Raw genomic sequence first — 21,178 nt, 5'->3', positions numbered from 1 at the left:
CAACAGTCACATTTTATATTTTGTGGACATGGTATAGCCCTTTATTGTGCATGCATGTATTGGATTTGTACACGACTACGACAAGGTAGTAAAGGGATATTTAATTGCCTCGTGATTGTTGTGCATACACGGCTCAGAAGCAGAATTTATTTTCCGCGAAACAATCACAGGAATCAAGATGATCAGTGAGATAGCAAACACATGTGCACAATGCATTTGTACGTACTTTATACAGCGCGTGACATCTCGAGTCAATCCACTCTGTGTGAGTTTCTGCAGATGACGTCAATGCTGCGGTTCGCTGAAGTCAGCTTTTTAAGGCATAGCAAGTTGTGAAAAGCACCAGAAATGTTCGAAATATTGGTGTAATTATCCCATTTTTGATTTTAAAAAAGAAACATGGGTGATTTCTTCACTAGGAAGGTCAAGTTAATATATAAATAACCAGAAAGTTTTGAGTGTCATGGGACATTTAATATCACCGAGAAAAATGACAAGTTTAGTTATAATTCGGGAAGTGGATACAAAACGATAACAGTTTCACCCGGAGCATATGAGATTTCTCAAATATCTTCCGAAATTGCTTGTCTTATGAAAGAACAGGGTGATGAACCAAAAAATATTGTTCTAGATATTCAAAAACATACTTCAAAATCAACGATTAAACTTAGAAATAACTACAAGGTTGATTTCACAATTGATAATTCATTTCGTGAGTTGTTGGGTTTCTCCTCAAAAAAGATTGAAACTAATGGGATGTTTTACAGTGATAATGTCATTCAAATATCCTCAGGAATAAATTCGGTATTAATTCCCTATGATTTGGTTGATTGCGCTTATAATGATGGAATAAGAACAAATACAATATTTTCATTCAACGCATACTCAACGACTAAACTTTGTTCTGTTAGTGTTCTGATGATTTAAAATATAACCACGAGAGACAAGGGCACAGAATACTTCCTCATTTTCATGGCACGACTGTGTTCTAAAAACAATTCCCCATTTTACAAAACTCACCCTAACAGCCCTTTCTTTCGTCCTTGAAGAGATAAAGTGAATATAATAGAGAAATTAATTTATTCCCTAAAGGAGAACATGGACAAATATTCATTGGTTCACTCTTTGAATGGAATGAAAATAAAAAAAAGGAAAGAAGTGTTTCAATCAGTAAGTCTCAATTTTACATTTGCTTGTATGGGAGGGGGAGGAAATCAGTCTCTTATTTTGGGCTTTTGGGGCTTGAGTCGGTCTCAATTTTACATTTGCTTGTGTGGGAGAGGGAGGAAATCAGTCTCCTATTTTACATTTGCCTGTATGGGAGGGAAGGGAATCGGTCTCAATTTTACATTTGCTTGTATGGGAGGGGGAGGAAATCAGTCTCCTATTTTGGGCTTTTGGACCTTGAGTCAGAATGTTTTTCCCTTTTCCCCTATTTATTTGAATGACTGCCTCAGAAGCCCCATTTATCCTCTACTTATGTGTGTGTGTATATATATATATATATATATATATATATATTTTTATATATATATATATATATATATATATATATATATATATATTTTTATATATATATATATATATATATTGCGTACTTTAATAAGAGATCATTTATGCAGTCTTCACGATAATCGGAAGCTCATTCTCGTTGGAGATTGCCTTACCTTGCCCAAAATGAGGAGATATAGTCTTCATGTGGTGTGTTCATCTCACTTTTACCTTTCCTTTTGTTCTTACTAAAGTACTGATGGTTGGTTCTCATTACTTATGAGCATATTTTCATCTTTGGGATATTTTAGATCGATGAGTGTCGTTTATATTTTATTAAGACAGGACCACTTCATTTCATTACCTCCACCAATGAAGATGGACGAAGGTTATGTTTTCACCCCTGTCTGTCTGTCTGTCTGTGCAAAACGTTATCGTCGGATTCAGATGAAACTTGGTGGACAGGTTGAGTGTATGACAAGGACGATTTGTTTAGATTTTCATGAAGATCCGGATGTGGATATGAGAATTTTTTAAAGTCCTTCTTCACAATCGATCAGGCCAACAATGATATATAGCATGATATTTTAAATAAATGTTACGTACGGGGTGACAAGAACAAGCCAATTCGATTTCGGTTCAGGTCCGTGTGCAGATCCGGCCTAACAGTAGGATACAGAAGGTAAACTGTTCAGCCTCGTGGAGGTATGCATTCCATTCCAGTTTGTAAATCAAATACCAATGCATATGCGTCCAATTAATTGTAGAATGGAGTAAAAGTCTATGAGAGTTTTTTTTCTTCCTCTCTGCAACATTGAGGCTCATGGAAGAGCAAGATGATTGAGGGTTCAAAGTGACAATGACAGTGGGGCAACACTTGTACATAATGATCAAGAGAATGAACGAAAAGGAAAAGAGGAGAGAGAGGGGAGGAAAGAACCATTACACCTGTACCTGAGTGTTAAGTTAGGTCGGGTTAATGGGGGTAATGAAGATTATATGGGTAAGGATGGAGGATGATGTGAGTTTCGCGTCTGAAGTGTTGATTATTCTTAACTAATTTAAACGTATCCACTGTAATATATTTATAACCCTTGTATATATAGTACTACATTCTCATACTTTGTGCCGTATTTCTGTGGTCATTTTAATAGAAAAACCTGAAAAGGAGTTTTTTGTTAATGAACCAAAACTCATGCAAAATCGAATTTTTGTGCAAATTTGGTGCTATCTTTAGTTTGTGCGTAAAATGAGGGAATTTATGATCCCTTCCCACCCAACTCACCCACCCTTTCCACTTCTTATATGTGTTTGCAATCTCCTGTCCCTTTCTCTTTCCTTCCCAAATTCACCAACTTTTTAAACTCTACATTTTCTCTGCTATCTTATTTCCCTTTCTGCCTTTTTGGGTTATTTTTTTCAAAATCTCAGTCCCTCTCATCATTGCCTTTCTCATTATGTCAGGTAAGGAAGGTGTAGACCAAAATTAGAGGTGACCCCAAAGATCCTCTTGCACCGGCTTATATTGCTTGAGTTGGGGGCAACACCATTGCTCTCCCCATATCAGCCGATGTTGATCTCTCACCCCCAGCAGCATGGTCCACACATATTGCCATCCTCTCGAGGATGATGGGCGCTGTCCACATATCTGGTCTTAATTTTTTTGTTGCATAACTGTGGTTTAAATTCAACATCCTAAGATCCCAAGTCAACCACCTAAACCGTTATGGCACCACTCGACACCCAATGTGTAGATGCCCCCTAATAAGTGTATGAAGTCATGTCATGGGGTACACCATTCGAATCCCACGAATCTTGTACATTTTCACGCCAAAATTAAAATGCATGGAAGATCATTTATTTTCTTGGGTAAAGTCACTCGAAAGACATTTAAATATTGTGCTGAGCATGATCCAGGTTTGTGCAGGTGAAGAGTGAATCGAGCTTTGGGTTGTCAGGCAAAAGCCTGAAATCAAATTATAGGCCCCTGGGTCTTACACTTGCGTAAGTATCTTCGTACTGATTTGTTTCACTGCTTTCTAGAAATAGATTTTAATCACTTGCGAGCTCATCTAAACTGAAAGCAGGTTAAAAAGGCAATTTCCACCTTGAGTTATAAGAATGGACTGCTTTGGCTCAAATGTAGCTTTCGGTGCAAGCCGAGCTACTGGATGTATTTGTGTGGTTCAGTTGTTCACGGCCTGGAAGGCAAGCCGTGGTTCAGTTGTTCTGTGCACAAGTTTATGCCAAACACAGCCTTTTGGCTCGACAAAGGCCGCCCGAGGCAATTCAAAAGGCAATATGCGTTCTCCCTCGTGCCTGGATGTGAAAGGGCAAGAATTGGGATTTGAACCCAGGGGTTAGTTTTGCGAGCTTCTCACACTCACGCCGCCAAGGTCCCGCGGGTCAATAGGAAATGCTCTCGGTCTACAAACATTATAAATCTGGCATTTTGCACCCATTGCCAACTTGCGATCCCGAATCTCTGTTCAAGGCGTTTGAGCCTTTGAATCGTTGCAACAGATTTACTCTGATTTAATCAGTCATCACCATGAGGCGTGGTGTGAAGCCTCACACACATCCACGTCGGTGATTATGTTCGGAGAACTCGAGCTGTGCGGCTCAAGGAGAATGTGAGGGTTAGTGAGCTGCTCTCTTCCAGATTGGCTCTTAGTCTTACATGAGAATGGTAAACGAGGACAATTCCCTTTCTCGACAACTCAACTGCAAATGTGAGTTCACTTTTCAATTCCTTCAAGACAAGGCAGCAAACTCTGAAAATATATTCTGAATGCGATGTTCTGCACAGCTTTGTGTCTTTGATTATGATTATTAATTTATTGTTCGAAATCTAGCCAGTGGCATTCATAAAAATCAGGTAGTCTACAAACAGGACAATTGCAAGGACCGCCGGAGCACGCGTTGCCTTTTTCACAAAATGACTGTTCATTCAAAAATAAATGGGTTCCACTAACTGTACATTCATCCAAGCAGTCCCTTGTGGATTGCCTCACATGTGCAGTATATTTGTGTGTGAATGCACCTGGCAACAGGTGAAACTCCAGGGGGTTCCTCTTCCTTCTCTCGAAGCCCTTGGGGTCGCTTTCTGGCTGAGACACAAGCCCACACTTGCGGTAGCTCCATCCAAAGGAGGCGGCTCTAAGTGCAAGCGTTGGGCCTTAATGGGGTGAGACCTTAGCTCTTGGTGTTGTTGAGTTTGCTTTCACCGAGGCACAATGTTCTTGAGAGTCCTACTTTGTTCCGGTGAATGATTGTTCAAGACAAATGCAAAAAGGCATCTCAATCACTGTGGCTCTCTCGATGATAACAACACGGTTGGCTTATTAACCCTGTACCAACCCTTTTTCACAGGTGATAAATATACCTGTTTGGAGATAATGGATTGCCCACTTTATTGTGAGCTCAAATGACCAGTGGAAATATTCAACTTGAGTGTCCACTTTGCATGATGCGGAGTGAATTATCAGGAAATAAATAACCCCCTCTGCTCCGATCCCCTCCCCTCCCCCCCCCCCTCAAAAGCATATTTTTGAATCAGGTTCAGAGAACCCACTGCAAGTCATTAAGACTTACCTTCATCAATATTGACGCACTTTTATTTTTAATTGAAACCTACAAATGGTTCGGAGTGCAACATCCACAGGTATTACAAGAAACAAACAATAAGGATACCTATAATATGGATTCATAGCAAACTAGAATCTTCAATTGACTCTTCATTAAATTGGTTATTTCAAAGACACCAGCTGATCATGATTCAGAACAAGCCAGAACATATCTGTTGAGATAATAGTTCAGTTTTGCAAGAGGCACGTGAACCATGATCCAGTCCTGCTTCAAGGTTTGAAAACGTTTCCGCTCTCTGTCGCATTCTTACAACCAAACTCCACTTCACTCTCTTCACAAAGAAGGCTTTTGTTTTGCTTTATCATAATAGATTCATACACTGAAGGTGCCCATCTTAATTTTCCTGGAATTGCAGATGTAGGAGGAACGTTATACACCAGGGGCATTTCATGACGCAGGGTGGTAGAAAGTGATACGCGTGCTAAAACAAGTTCGATCAAATAAGATATATGAACCTCCATGCATGTTTTACGACAACGTCACATATCCTCTGCCAGGTTGAACAGTTCACTTCTTGTCTATCCCACTGATAGGCCGGATCTGCATCCGGACCTGAACCAAAATCGAATCGGCTTGTTCTTCTCACCTACCCAACTCATCCACCAAGTTTTGTTATAATCCGTCCACATCTTTTTGAGATATCATGCTCACAGCACAACAGACAGACAGACAAACAAGGGTGAAAACATCACCTCCACCCATCTTCGGTTGCGTAGGTAATTGAAACCCTTCCTGAAAATCCAAATAAGTTGTAAAATCCAAATCATAAAACTTTTTGCATTGATTTCATTTTCGCAGATAAACTCGACGAACCAATGTCATTGACAACTTGTTGTTTTCCTCTCATCTGCAGTCACAGAATCGTTCGAACACTATCACGAGACTCAATTCACTGCTGTCACTTGCCAGTAACCCTTGGTATCAGTCTTGTTTATTGAATTTCATTTTAAAGTTATAAAATACTGATTAACACCCTTCCTACCCTCTCCCCCTAGTGACAGACACATTTGTCAGTGTATGTGCTGTGTTCCACTGTGATCATTTTGATGAACGTTCATGACAGGTAAATTAACAAGTGTGCTCCCTGTACCATTAACACACATGTACTCGACATAAACGTGGCAATTGATGCGTCGTGTTTTGATCTGGAGCGAATATGTGATGATAAAGCAGTTGTTTTTCGTGATAAATGTTATACAGCTTCAAGCAAACCTACTCATCATAAAAAAAATTAAAAAAAACAGAAGTGTATGGAATGATGTAAATAGATTTAAGGAATGTATTAACTTTCCTTCCGAGCGTAGGTAATACGTGTCAACCACTTGACAGACACAGCAGAACGACCTCCATATCCGAAAGGGGGCAAAACATCCCTATTAAGTGAGGTAGTTGTTTAGTGAGTGCATCTTACACCGGGATTCAATTACGAACTTGGACTGTTGGTTGCAGCATTACCCCACACGCGTGAAGCGAAGAGCGGGGTTAAACAATTGGTTCACTTTTCTCTGTCTGTCTGTCTACAAATGTCAATTTATGACCGAGGAATAATTTAATTTCAATTGAATATTATATATTTGAACATGAATCGGAAAACGAACCTGCAGTTTATCAATACTGTACTTTGGCTCTGAATTCGACCCGATCGCACATGTGCAGAGAGTAGTGAGATACCTTTATTCCTCTCTCTGTCCGTCTGGCAATCAAACTAAGTTGAAAATCATTCTGAACAGGAAACATACCATTTTTAAGGGTGCTATAAAGGACACAAACAGCAGGCACAAAGAGCTAAAGTAGAGTGTTAAATAATGTGGCGTAAAAGACGCTGCATCAACGGTGGTAAACTATTTTTTTTTCTCCAACCTTTAAAATCTTCATTTTATTTCAATTGAATTATACGCTTGAATACTGCAGAACACAAATCACACTTTCCGACACTTTCAAAAACCCTTACATCCATCCATTTGGACCACACTCTGTGCAGAGCGTTGGTGCTGCCTAAGCAGTCAGTCTCCTTGGCTATTGGGTACAACCCTGGATTGGTCGCCACTCCGACACAGTACACCAGCATGTGGGCACTCATTTTGCCAAACCTCGGAAGGATGAAAGGTCGAGTTAACCCCACCTGGTATTAATTCAACAGCTGAGCGGGATTTGAACTCAGAACCTGAGGACCCCAAGCCCGCCCCCCTAAGCATTAAGCCAACACCAGGCATAAAACCCTTCCGTTCAGCAGTACTTGGACAAAATGTCACGGCATTGAACGTCATCACGGCCGACAACATTTGCCGCTTGTAGACCCCGCCCTGTCCTTGTTTCTCAAGACAGAGCAGGGTATTGTGTTCGAGGAACCCTCTCATTAATGGGATGTGGCTGCGTCACCGATGCGTTACCACTGCATATTGGGATAGGAACTTGCGATTCATTCCGGGTGCCGGCGATAACTTGCCAACTCTTTCTATAAATCATCTACAGTATTTGGAGTGAGGTCATATCAACCCTCTGTGGTGGAATCCGCAAGTCTTGTGGACATTTATAAGGAGTTTGATCACATAATGACATTGCTGTGCACCTTCTGCAGCATCGTATCGATATTTTGGAGCTCGAGGATGTGTACGTAGAAATGCATGCTCGAGCAAACAATAGTTTGACTTGTGAAGTAGGTTAATACAACTGTTCTTACATATTTGCTTCCAAAGAGAGAACATGTATTTTCTGAGCGAATCTTGGGGATTACCTGGATGGAACAAAATCCGTTCTTTGTTTATGATGAACTATTTTTCATTGGAAGGATTTTGATGAACTTTTGCATTGCATCGAAAGAGCACCATCCCACGGCTGGAGGTTACTGTGTTTGCCCAGAAGGACACCAAGCCAGGCAGAATGACCCGAATACCTTGGACACCAAACATCTTGTTCATCGGCAATGACTTTAATATATATATATATATATATATATATATATATATATATATATATATATATATATATATATATATATATATATGAATCACCTTGTAATTTAGCTGCTCGCTCCAAAGCATATGCACACATCACTTCTGGTGTTACTTCCTCGAGAGGTGATGACTAAAAATACTTCATACATTTCATCAATATGACAGGTACCAACATATAGCAATTACCCTTAACACTCCTCCACCCGCTTATTTTTGGACATACCAGCACGGCATTAAACAACATAATGGGCCCGATAGGTTCTCGCGGATCAGGCATTGCGTGGCGGAGGTATGCTCTCTACCGAGTGCCCTTCCAGCTTTGTAATCGCAATACACGACACTGGAGGAAATAGAAGAGGTACACTGGGATAGTCCGAAAGAAAACAGAAACGCCCTTTAAATATGTCCTTGAAAGCACCTTTTGCATGGACGACACCATTATGATTACGTTGCATGATCTATACATTCGCTGGCAGCACCATGACAAAACAGTGTTGGGCTGGACCTGCTTATTGGGATGAGTTGGCGTGTCATGAGCTGTGAGAATGTCTGACAGTAAGACGACTGTCCGGTCCGCAATCACGTAGATCGACGTCTACGATATCAATATCCTTTGTGAACAGCACCAATGTCGTGGATTTGATGCAAATCTTTGGGGATTGTTGGTGCCTTGTGTGACGTGAGAGGATGTCTGCACGACTGCAGTATGTGAATATTATTTAATTATGTTAAGTAAAACAGGTTGTGTTGATGATTCAATGTTCATCAACTGGTGATGATTGAGCACCTCTCTCAAAGAACGCTGCCAGATTTAGAACCACTCTCTCAGCATTAATTGCCATTTCCTGCGTGTGCAGAAAAAAAAAACCCAGCAATGACCAGGACCAAGGAATGAAGACCCTGATAATAAACAAATAACACACGAGGTGTACCATCCTCCCCGATGTCATGGGACACATTCCATTTTATTGATGATGCAGATCAATCCGTGGTGTGAGAGCGTTTCATATGCACACCCTCCCGATACCTTAGTCATGGGCAAGACCTTGCTCTGACATCTGCGAGCAGTTGTTGAAAGCTTGGAAGATTATCCACCATAAGTATGGCAGAGCACATCCTCTCATTCTTTCAGATTTTGTGGTCACTGTTGGCAAGTCCTTAGATGGCATTCCGTCACTTTCGACGTCGCCTCATTTGAGTTGAGTTCATGACTCTGATCTGTCCATGGATGTATGTTGTTTTCATAAAACCAGTCCATGATGAAGTGAGCTGTGTGGGAAGGAGTGTTGCATTCATCCGGGTAGGACCCCAGTCCATATAATTCCATCAGTGCAGACAATGCTCTTGTCATTCAGAGCATCACGATGGGTCTGAACTTCCAACACGGGTTTTGTCATCAGGATTGAAAAACGTGAACTGGATTCATTGGCTTACAAAACCTGTCTCCACATTTTTGAAGACATTCTGTGCACCAAAGCACGAGATGCACGTCGTTGACCACACCGAGGGACGGACGGTGCACCTTGTGATGCATGCACATGTCCGATACTTGCGAAGCACCAATCGGACTGTATATTATCGGGTCGGGAATCAAACGGAGACTTATCGAAATGCAAGTGCATGAACTCGATGTCATTTTCAACGGAGGTAGATGAAGATTCAATTGAGGTGATGTGGTCTGACGTTCTTATCGGTCATGATCATTTGGTGCCAAGAACTGCTGGGTCAGTTTGAACTTTTTGAAACTAATAATGAACATCGCTTACATTGTTGAGTAAAAGCTTAATTTATACTTCTTCCTTTTCAAACACAGCGTGGACACATAAACCAGGGGGGGCCAAAAGACACGATCAACGCGCGAGTCATGGATTGCATTTGACTTCGAACGAGTGGGCCGCACGCCGTATTCTACGGGATTAAGTGAGTTTAAAAATGACGGTCGAATATTATCAGCTTCAGGATAATTATTTCTACATTTTTCTGTGCAAGTTATTTGTTGACTAAGCGCTTCAGTAAATGAAGAGAAATGTGTTCAGAGAGGCAGTGTATGCGTATGTGCTGCTTGCACTGCGCGAGATAGGCCTCATGTTAGACCTTGCATTGATATCTTCCGCCAGTGTCATCAGAGGGTTGAGTATCCCAGTTGTTGGGTCTGGTCAGTGGAGCTGTTGCCATTTTTACTTTTCCTCATTTCAATCACGTAGAACATATATTCATCACACACTGTGATCGGGAAGGTTCGGCTTTTCAACTTCTGTTAAACTTCATACAACTTTGCTTGTTTTGGTAATTGGACCTGCTGGCTGTGCAAAGCTGCTGTTGTTCTTTTCATTTTCTTTGTTCGAGGGAATTGTTTCACTGTGAACCCTTCCAACCACCGCCAAATGCTGGGTGTTTGACACTGGAAGTTTTTTGGTCGTCGCACGCTGCCAAGGCCGTGGAAGGGCCGAGAACGCGCGACCGAGCGACCGGATCATGGGGGAATTGAGAAGGTGGTGTAAAATTTCCATCATCACTCCAAGGAGAAATTGCCGACGCATGGAACTGCTTTGGCCACAAGTCGAGGGTTGGCTTCACTGCTGCAAGCTCACCTGGCCCTCGCCACCCCCAACCTGTACCTTCCTCGCCTTGGTTTGAGCGCTGTTTGTGACGTTGGGTTTACGTTGAGAGTAGAGCCAAGCATGGGTAACTTCTCGGCAGGGTCCGCCAGATAGGGGTGAAACAGCAGAAGACAATGAATGATTTGTTATGCGATAGAGGCCGATAGAGCCAGGACGGTAATGGAGAGAAAGGCCTAATCCGTAGGGTATAAAATTAGCGTGGTCTGCCGTTGTTCCCCTGTCACATTGATTAACGTCTCAGTGCTAATGTGTTCGGCGGGGCTCTAAATTTCAGGTCAGTCTCATTTTTTGGGTCTGCAGCTCCTGACAGCCGGCATTTGTCCAGAACCTATTTACTCGGGCAGCGTGGTGCTGTCGCACGAAATAATACTGCTACGGGGAAAAAGGGCCCGAAATCCACGCTGATTGCGGCCCGTAATTGGGTAACAGATTAATCCACTGATCGCCGCTGATTTTGATGAATATTTCAATTTGATCTTGCACTTTTGCATTTATAACAGCTCGACAAAAACACATTTGGGGGTTGGTGCCGAGGGAGGGTGAGCGGCGGCTCGGGATGAAAGGTGAACTCCAATTGGCCTGTTTTGTGTGGAAAGGAAAGGAAGGTAACATTGCAAGTGCTTTGCGGACAGTTGCAGTTGTCTTGCGTTCTGATTTTTGGTGTTTTATAAACGAGTCTTTTCACACTCTCTGCTCATGTTTCAGGATTTCAGGCAGAGGACGGTTTTGGCAAAGGACCCAGACGATGCGGAGATTGTTCACAGATGTTGGCGAAGTCTTGTGATGGAACTCTGTGTGTGTGCACCTGCAATGTCATGTGGGAGGATTGTAGCATTTGCGGTTCTATAAATCTTGTGTATTATTATATAGATTATTATTATTACCTCCACCACCGAAGGTGAAGGAGCTTATGTTTTCACCCCTGTCTGTCTGTTTGTTTTGTCTGTCTGTCTGTCTGTCTGTCTGTCTGTCTGTCTGTGTGCACGATATCTCAAAAAGTTGGGGAGAGATTCAGCCGAAACTTGGTGGACAGGTTGGGTGTGTGACAAGGAACAATTGATTCAATTTTGGTGAAAATCCTGATCTCGATTTAAGAATTATTTAATTTTCAAAGTGATTCTTCACCGTTGAGAGATGGGGCCAAAAACGATATAGTAGTGTATAGCATGATATTTCAAATATGTATTGGGCTAGATATGTTCTCGTGGATCAGGCATTGCGTGGTGGAGGTATGTGCTCAACCGAGTGCCCTTCTTGTTATAATTATTATTATTATTATTATTATTATTATTATTATTATTGAGGTTTGCTCAATTTTTTTTTTCCAAACGAGACACTCAGCATAATCTGAGACGCATCAAATAAAAGAGTAACGAGGTGCATGTACGGAAACAAGAAATGCATTTATATAATCTTATAAATAATTATGACTTCCCTTATTACAAGGAACTCCAATGCAGGAGGAGGTGCTTCGATCCATCAAGCCTGTGCAATGGTTTCCACCTTATGGTCGTTTGTTTGTGCTCTATCCTATTAAAATGCTGATCGTCAAGCAAGGAAGCAGCACAAACCATTTTAAAACTTTTTCGTTTGACTGGGTGGGAGTTGGGAGCTGCCAACCTCTCAGCCTCAGGGCAGATGATTTTGTGTGTGTGTGTGTTTTTTGAAGATCCTTTTGAAGGACCTTGGTAATTTATGTGATGCTCGTGTGCATTTGCTGAGTTCCATATCTGCGCCATGTTTGTAAAGTGTTGCAAGCGCATTCCCGGCTAAGCACCTGACACGTACGAATTGAACTGCACATCACGTGATGGGACTTTCTGACCAGTTACTTGAGCGAATTGGTTTGAATCGACAAAGAAAACCTGCGTTTGAAGCCCCTTTTGGCTCAGGCTTTGTCTCGCACAGCAAAGAGCCCTCATTACGGGCGTTGAGAGTCAGGGTGGCAGAGCGCAGCTTATTAAGACGCATCGAGTGGAATTTCATATTTCACATGATGACTGATTAGCTGTGGGGGCCTGTGTTTGGAATGTTCACTTTTAATGACCTGCTTCACGATTCCTCTCCTTTTATCCACCACGTCTGAGGCCCGCAGAGGTTTTGTGGCAAGCACGAGCTTTAAGCCTACATCCACTTCGGTGATTTCTTCGGATTGAAATTCAGGACAAAGCACTTCTTGTTTTAAGATTGGGGAGGTGGGGTTGTTTTTTTTTTTTTGTCCACCATGCTTATATCCATCGAAAGGGAGGTGGAGGTGGCCAAGTCGGACGATTAAAGGGAGTGTGCGAGTACCGTGCCATATGCGTACAGATGGGTTTGTATGCGAAGGTCCCCAACCAACGTTCAAACTGTTCGAGCAGTAGTATCAGTCATCATGCTCTGACCCAAACCACCGTGACTGATTCATATTAGGACTTTTTGCTCGGAGGTGCATGCATGTCACGAGAAGATTTTACCAGGTTTGGATTTTACTGCACAGTCATCTTAACGCACAGAGCCATGTGACGTCACCATTAGCCACAGAAAATGTTCTTCCAAGCACTCCGCCGAAGAATAAGGCTGCGGTCCATTTTCAATGCAATGATCTTCACACCAGATCGCTCTGTTCCTCCGTCACGGCGCCGGTGGACACATTTATGAGCTGCATGCGGGTTCAGATGTTTTGCTTCTTCGCCCCCATGAAAAATTAATATTTCATCACAGCGTATACTATACGTACAATGTACGCATTATTAATGAAATCGAATTAAAGCAACGTTTTCATTTTTCATAAATGTCACCTTTTTTGACAGGGTTCTTCATTACCGGCTGCTTTCTGGTCCAATTCAGAAGCGCTTTTTCCATAAACTGTTCAAGTGTTGGAAAGAGTCCGGAGATTTTCACCACATTCAAATTTAGTACAAGACGCAGGAGAGTGTTGGACATTCTGGAGATTCCAAGCGAACCACAACTTCCAAGTGAAAAGGAAATTTCACAAATTTCAGAAAATTAATTTAAAATACTAAACTAGAATATCTTGGTTGGATAAGTGTCCACCCCTCCCCCCTCCACCCTGAGTTAATACTTGGTAGAAGTATCTTTAACAGCAATTACAGCTGTGAGTCTGTTGGGATAGGTCTCTACCAACTTTCTCCACCTTGACTGGACAATATTTGCCCATTCTTCTGGACAAAACTGTTCAAGTTCAGTCAATTTGCGTGGGGAGTGTTGACGGACAGCAATCTTGAAGTCATGCCACAGATTTTTGATTGGATTTAGTTCAGGGCTCTGATGGCACCACTCAAGGACATTTATGTTTTTGTTCCTTAGCCACTCCAGTGTAGCTTTAGCTGTGTGCTTCGGGTCATTGTATTGCTGAAAGGTGAACTTCCGTCCCAATTTCAGCATTCTTGTAGAGGGCACCAGGTTTTCCTCTCAGATTTTTCTCCATGCATTTTCCCTTCTATCCCGGCAAGTGCCCCAGGCCCTGCTGATGAAAAACATCCCCAAAACATGATGCTGCCACCACCATGCTTCACAGCAGGAATGGTGTTATTTGGATGATGCGCTGTGTTGGGTTTGTGCCAAATGTAACATTTTGCATTTAGGCCAAAAAGTTCCATCTTGGTTTTGCAAGACCATAAAACGTTTTGCCACACGGCTTCAGAATGTCTGGAATGTTTTTTTTGCATTCGTCAAACGGGACTCAAGGTGAGCTTTTTGAGTCATGCTTTCCTTCTTGCCACCCTATGTTTTATGCCACCCTTCTTGCCACTTGTGGAGTGCTTGGGATTTTGTTGTCATATGTACACAGTGACCAGTCTTTACCATAAAGGCCTGTATCCCTTTCAAAGTTGCCATTGGCCTCTTGGTGGCGTCTCTGATCAGTCTCCTCCTTGCTCGTCTCTGATCAGTCTCCTCCTTGCTTGGTCATCATGTTTGGACGGAGGGCCTGATCTTGGCAGGGTCTTGGTGGGACCATACGCCTTCCACTTCTTAATGATTGTCTTCACTGTGCTCCAAGAGATATTCAAGGCCTTTGAAATATTTTATACCCCTCCCTGATCTGTGCCTTTCCGCAACTTTATCCCAGAGGTCTTTTGAAAGCTCCTTTTTGGTCATAGTTGAGTCTTTGCTGTGAAATGGGAAATCCTCTTTATCGCTTTGCTGATGACTCCGCCCTCTGCCATACCATCTGTCATCCCTCAGACTGGCAAGCAGCAGCTTCTTCTCTCTCTCTGCAGATCTGGATAACATCACAAATTGGTCCAACACGTGGAACATGTCTTTCAATCCTGACAAATCTCACACTCTCATTATGTCTCTCCGAAAGGACCGTTTAGAACCCCCCCACCCCCCATGTACTTTCTCAACAATCCCCTTCAAGAAGTCCTTTCATTGAACCTTCTGGATCTCACTATCTGCCATGATCTTTGCTGGGAAAGCCTCATTTCCACCCTGGCCTCAAAAGCCAGTCACCGACTGGGAATCCTCCATCGTGCAATGTCCTTCCTCAGCCCACCTGAGATCCTGACCACATACAAGTCTTTCGTCCGCAGCCTGATGGAGTACTGCTCTCCCATCTGGGCTGGTGCTCCTGCCTCTCACCTTTCTTGGCTTCACGCTGTGGAAACCAAGGCATTTAGGATCATTGGTATCTCCCGTGATGAAGCTGAGTCTTTGGACCTCTCACTCTCTCATTACAAGCAGGGCGGTGGTCGTTCTGTCTTCCATCATCTCCTCTCCGGTCTCAATCCCCCCCCCTTGCTCTATCTGCGATATGTCGTCCCCTCTCCCACCCCCTCCCATATTTCCGCAGGGCGCTCAAGGTCCGCCAACAACCCCTTTCTGGTAAAACGACCAAAATCATGAATCACTGCTCACCTTCACTCTTTCATTCCTCTTTTTTCCCGCCTTTGAAATAAACTCCCACACATTCTTCAATCCCATTCTTCCCTCCAGGCCTTCAAAACAGCTGTCCACCACCACCACCTCTTATCTTCCCCCATCCAAAACCGCGATCTTTTCTATCCCCGTTAATCCACCCAAACCCACCTCCTTCAAATTCACTACTTTCCTTCCTGAAAGTCCCTGTATTGTCCATCTTGTATACCCCGTGTTCCCTTCCCCATCCCTCTCCCTTCCACAGATCTCCTCATGCCCCTGTTCCCCACTGTTTTGTCCTTTCCTCTCCTGCCCCTCTTGTCTCCTGCCTCCCCCCCCCCCTCGACAATGCACAGAAAAAAAATAATAAAAAGATACACTATCCAGCAGATGAAACCTATAGGAACAGATGATTTTATTCTGAAATAATCAGAATCATAACAACTTAACACCGGTAGAGGTCAACTAACTTGGTGTGTTATTTTGAAGGTGATTGGTAACACCTGAGCTAATTTATAATCGCTATTGTCAGGGGGGTGGACACCTCTCCAACCAAGATATTTTGGGTTTGTATTTTTAATTAATTTTCTGACATTTGTAGATTTTGTTTTTCATTTGGAAGTTGTGGGTTACGATGTGTAAATAAAGGTGGAAAAAGTGTCATTTAGTGCAATTTTATTCCAGGCTACAAGGCAACAAAAGGTGAAAATTTTGATAGGGGGTGGAGATTTTCTATAGGTACTGTGTGTGTGTGTGTGTGTGTGTGTGTGTGTGTGTGTGTGTGTGTGTGTGTGTGTGTGTGTGTGTGTGTGTGTGTGTGTGTGTGTGTGTGTGTGTGTGTGTGTGTGTGTGTGTGTGTGTATAAATATATATGTGTAAATAAAGATTTTTGGAGAAAAGTTTCTGCTGGGGAACAATGCTGGTGGATTGTTCCTCGCAGGTAGTTACTTATTCAGACCACCAGGTGTCGCACGACTTTGATATTGTGTTCAAATTTTGCTCAGTTGTACGCGCAAGACAACTATGATTGTCTGCACGACTTTGTCCATTAATATATTTATTTTGCATGAATCGGATGCACTGCACATTCATTGCATACTTATAATTCCTCCTTCATTGGTCACGAAAAGTATTGGTTGAGGGCATTCAACGAGATAATGGATTATTATTGAACAACTTTGGTCAGACGAACCGCTGCTGAAGGTTAGACTAAGTCCATAAGCTGTAGATCTTAAAACACAAGTGAACAGTCCAAGTAGAGGAATAGTAATGCACAAGTTAGAGTTGCTGTGCAGTCACACTGACGTTGCCGAAGCAGTCAGAATGTTAGTGCTGTTGGCATTTTTGCATCGATTTTCCATTGACTCGACGCTAGCTTGTTTCTAGGAATGAATAATCTCAGCCGGAAAGACTTTTTTTTTTGGCAACCTCAGCACTTTTGAGCATCGGAAAAAAAATTGCTGAAGACGGAGTCACCGCACAGCATGCCTCCCGCTTAAGATTGCAGGCAGGTACGGAGCTGGGACGTGACATCCTAAAAAATGGGGGGTGCGGGAACCATTTCACGCAATGTACACTCTCCAGGCCTGTGTGTTCATGCCTGTAGGTATTAATGAGGTGGCGAATGACCCACCGTAGTCTGCTCATTTAATCGTTATCACGTTGAGACAACGTTTGGATTGTAGGCCTGCACATTCCCATGCATGTAGTTTGACGTTGTTCATCGTTTTATTTATTTATTTTTAAATGAATTGGGTGTTCCATATACCCATGCCAACCCAAAATTGTGCAGATAGCTTTTCACATTTCCACAAACAAATTACCACAAATTGCGCTCGACAAATCTGTGCCGTGCGAGTTCAAATAATTCCATAGTTGAGAGTCTCGAAAGCCTGACGCCACAGTTGAGATCCCACTCCTTACACCAAACACATGTGCAGCCACCTCTTTGCACACCTCTGAGCAGGTAATGGGATACATACGGGGAGCAAAGTGAATCGGCTTCGAGTTCTTCACGTCAGAAAGGAAGAGTCCATGACGCGTTGCAACTGAATTATAGACCCGGCCTTTAAGAATGCCTGGTGCAGGCATCACAATTGAATTAAACATAAAACCCGCTGACTGCAGTGCGTACGCAAATTGGAGACATATATATCCCGCTCGAATTAGTCTGTTATTTGCCAATTTAGCCGTGTAAAGTAGTGTGAGCAGTGTCCTTCGTGCTGGCACCTCGCCGAAGCGTCTTCTCGGAAATGTCACCATTGTTTTGGTTCCTCCGCAGATGTTCGGGATGTGAAGGACCTCGTTTATAGCTGCCTGTTAGACCACAAGAGCTGTAATTCAAATCAATGCCCGACCGTAATTGACAGAAGCACTTAATTAGGAGCAATAAGCTCTTGATTTTTACCGATTACACGTCTGTTTGCCAATTTCAGATTAAATGTAATTATGTACATAGATGTACCTTGGTATGATCTTGTGAAGCGTTTTGGAACTTCATTACCTTAGAAAAGGTATAGACACTTTCTTTTCTTGCACAAAAGCACTTCTCAAACCTCTTTCCGTCTCTATCAGGAATGGATGAGTTGCTGGGTTAGTCATATCAATGGGTACCGGGTTGAAGTTTAGGTTGGTGTCATCAGGTAAGGATAAATGAAGGGGAGGTTGGGGTGGGACGGGGAGAAAGAGGAGGGGGTGGGGGTGGGCAGAAGGTGGGAAGATACTGTATTTGGTAATGTACAATGACGAGGTGAGATATCATGCAATGACACCATGCTATAGACTCAGACAAACGAGCAAATCGATGGATGGACACAAAAACTGAGGGATGCACTGAGGGACCAGAAAAGGATGGGATCAAAAGCCATCAGGACAATTGAATGAATTAATTGGCAGACCGACCGAAAAGCTCACCGCATGAAGGACCCGCTGGAGCATATGTCGGTCACTTTGTTGAGATTTTCAAGTCGATCAACGCCATGCTGGGGGTGGATGAAGACACCATTCGAGCTACCGCTTCCAACCGCACTAACAATTATGTTGCTGATCCCCCCCCCCCCCGCCGCAGCTCCTGCTAACCTGAGATTGTGATGAACCGCTGTTCGTTAAAACCCAATTTACAAAACCGCTCAGTGGGCTCCCCCGTGGACGTTTAAAGTCTTTTCCACAAGAAATTTGTTTTATGCCCTGATGAAAACACCCGCTTTGGTTGTGACTCCATAGTTTGTTGTGGTAAATGAATGCCATTCGGCTTCCCGCACGCACGCTGATCGTAATGACAGCACCAGTCGGTCCAAAGTCAGATTTCGAAATGAGCAATTCAAATTTTTACTCATTAATTATGTTTGATTAGGACTTATCTAATGCTTTTAATCACGTCTGGAAGAAAGATCTACTCAATGGGATGGGGCTCATGCTGTCCTTCATCTGAGCCTGAGCTTTGAAACCCAATAAATCATATTTGATTGGATTAATTGTTCTAATTGTCATACTTGGAAATTGAATCTGGAGGCAGTTCACTGAGGGGAGAGTCACTATTTCCTGATTAAAGCAGAAAAGTGACTTTTTGAGAATTACTCGGTGATTCTTTTTTATTATGCATTGCCCAGCAGAGCCAATGGCAGTTAACACCTGGTATGGTGAGACCCTTGAACAGGATCATTACTGTGTCCCTACCCATGTGGTGACTGCTAGGAACAATGGCGTAGTACACTTTCCTGAGAACAATGGGGTGGTGTGGCTGTTTGTTGGGATTATTGAGTCACTGTTTTGTCTTGACTGTTGTGGCAGAGCCTGTTTGTTGTGAAAATTGTGGCGGTAAGGCTGTTTGTTGTGAAAATTGTGGTGGTAAGGCTGTTTGTTGTGAAAATTGTGGTGGTGAGGCTCTTTGTTGTGAAATTGTGGTGGTAAGGCTGTTTTTTGGAAATGTTATCCAGGCGCTAATGCTGTGTTTTGGCAAAATTGTGGTGGTAAGCCTGTTCGTTGTGAAAATTGTGGTGGTAAGGCTGTTTTTTGGAAATATTGAGGTGGTAATGCTGTGTTTTGGCAAAATTGTGGTGGTAAGCTTGTTTGTTGTGAAAATTGTGGTGGTAAGGTTGTTTTTCGGAAATATCGAGGCGGTAATGCTGTTTTGGCAAAATTGTGGTGGTAAGCCTGTTTGTTGGAAATATTGTGGTGTTGTATCTGGTTGATGGGAATATTGTGGTGGTCAGATTTTTTTTTGTTAAAATTGTGGTGGTGTGGCTGTTTGATGGGAATGTTGTGGTGGTGAGAATCTTTGTTGAGAAAATTTGGGTGGTAAGACTGTTGGGAAAATTGTGGTGTTTGTTTGATGGGAATATTGGGGTGGTCAGATTTTGTTGTTGAAATTGTGGTGGTGTGCCTGCTTTTAGAGAATATTGTGGTGGTGAGGATGTTGTGAAAATTATGGTGGTGAGGTTGCTTGAAGGGAATATTCTGGTGGTGAGGATTTTTGTTGTGAATAGTGTGGTGGAAATGTTTGTTGGGAATATTGCGGCAGTGTGCATCTTTGTTGTTGAGACTGTGCTGTTGTACTACGGTGCAGTAATTGGTGTTTATTTTGATTGGTAAGGTGGTTTTATGGGAATATTGTGGTGGTGAGGATTTTTGTTTTGAAAATCTGGGTGGCATGGCTGTTTGTTTGGAACATTATGGTGGTGATATTTTGTTGTGAAAATTGTGGTGGTGTGGCTGTTTTTGAGAATATTGTGGTGGTGAGGATCTTTGTTGTGAGCATTGTGTGGTGGTGTGGCTGTTATTTGGGAATATTGTGGTGGTGAGGATCTTTGTTGTGAGCATTGTGTGGTGGTGTGGCTGTTTGATGGGAATGTTGTGGTGGTGAGGATTTTTGTTATTACCCCACAAAAATGAAGCGAAAAGCGGGATTGAGCGATTGGTTCACTTCTGTCTGTCTGTCTGTCTGTCTGTCTGTCTCTGTCTGTCTCTGTCTGTCTGTTTGTCTGTCTGTCTGTCTGTCTCTGTCTGGTACAATCGTCAGTTTATGATTGAAGAACAACTTAATTACACTTGAATGTTATATTTTGAACACGAGTTGGAGTACGAATCGGAACACGAACCTGTCCTTTTACCGTACCTTTACGAGTGCATGCGCAGAGAGGAGTTAGATAATTGTTTTTACTCTGCCTGTCTGGCAGTGAAACAAAATTGAAAATCATTCCAAACAGGAAACTTGTACTGTTTTTAAGGACGTTCTAAAGGACACAAACAACAGGCACGAATAACTCATGTATTACTTGTTAAATAAAGTGGTGTAAAATAAGCTCCGTCAACGGAGGTAAACTTTCAAAAAAATAAAAAATAAAATTCTCCAAACTTTAAAAATCCTTACTTTATTGAAGTTGAATTATATACTTGAACACGAGAACACAAATTGCCTTGTTTGTCACTTTCAAAACGCTTTCATTTAGCCATACTTGCACAACATATTACGGGATTTTACGTCATCTCCACCAATCAAATTTTCCACTTATAGACTCCGACTACCCGTGTCCTTTTTTTTTCTCTCAAGACTGCGTGAGCTAAGGTGTTCTCTGAACTCTCTCGTTAAAACTGTGGTGGTGT

At 42.5% G+C, this 21,178-nt stretch overlaps 1 protein-coding gene across 4 annotated transcripts in view; it reads left to right on the top strand.

Moving 5' to 3' along the window:
* ESRRG (estrogen related receptor gamma) overlaps positions 1 to 21,178 on the top strand; it is a 461,392-nt gene that overhangs the window by 174,318 nt on the left and 265,896 nt on the right. The window contains exon 1 of one of the 4 annotated variants that reach the window (XM_085887366.1): positions 4,100 to 4,223. The exons of 2 other annotated variants lie outside the window; for them this stretch is intronic. The gene's annotated coding sequence lies outside the window, so the exon portion shown is untranslated. Of the gene's footprint in view, positions 1 to 4,099; positions 4,224 to 9,875; positions 10,014 to 21,178 lie in introns of those variants that run through there. One more of the 4 variants, XM_085887368.1, reaches the window with a different exon arrangement.

Source organism: Eptatretus burgeri, chromosome 7 (assembly GCF_056783735.1).
Source record: "Eptatretus burgeri isolate ZD-2024b chromosome 7, Ebu_testis_v1, whole genome shotgun sequence".
Taxonomy (NCBI): Eukaryota; Metazoa; Chordata; class Myxini; order Myxiniformes; family Myxinidae; genus Eptatretus; species Eptatretus burgeri.
This window is presented reverse-complemented; position numbering and strand designations above follow the sequence as displayed.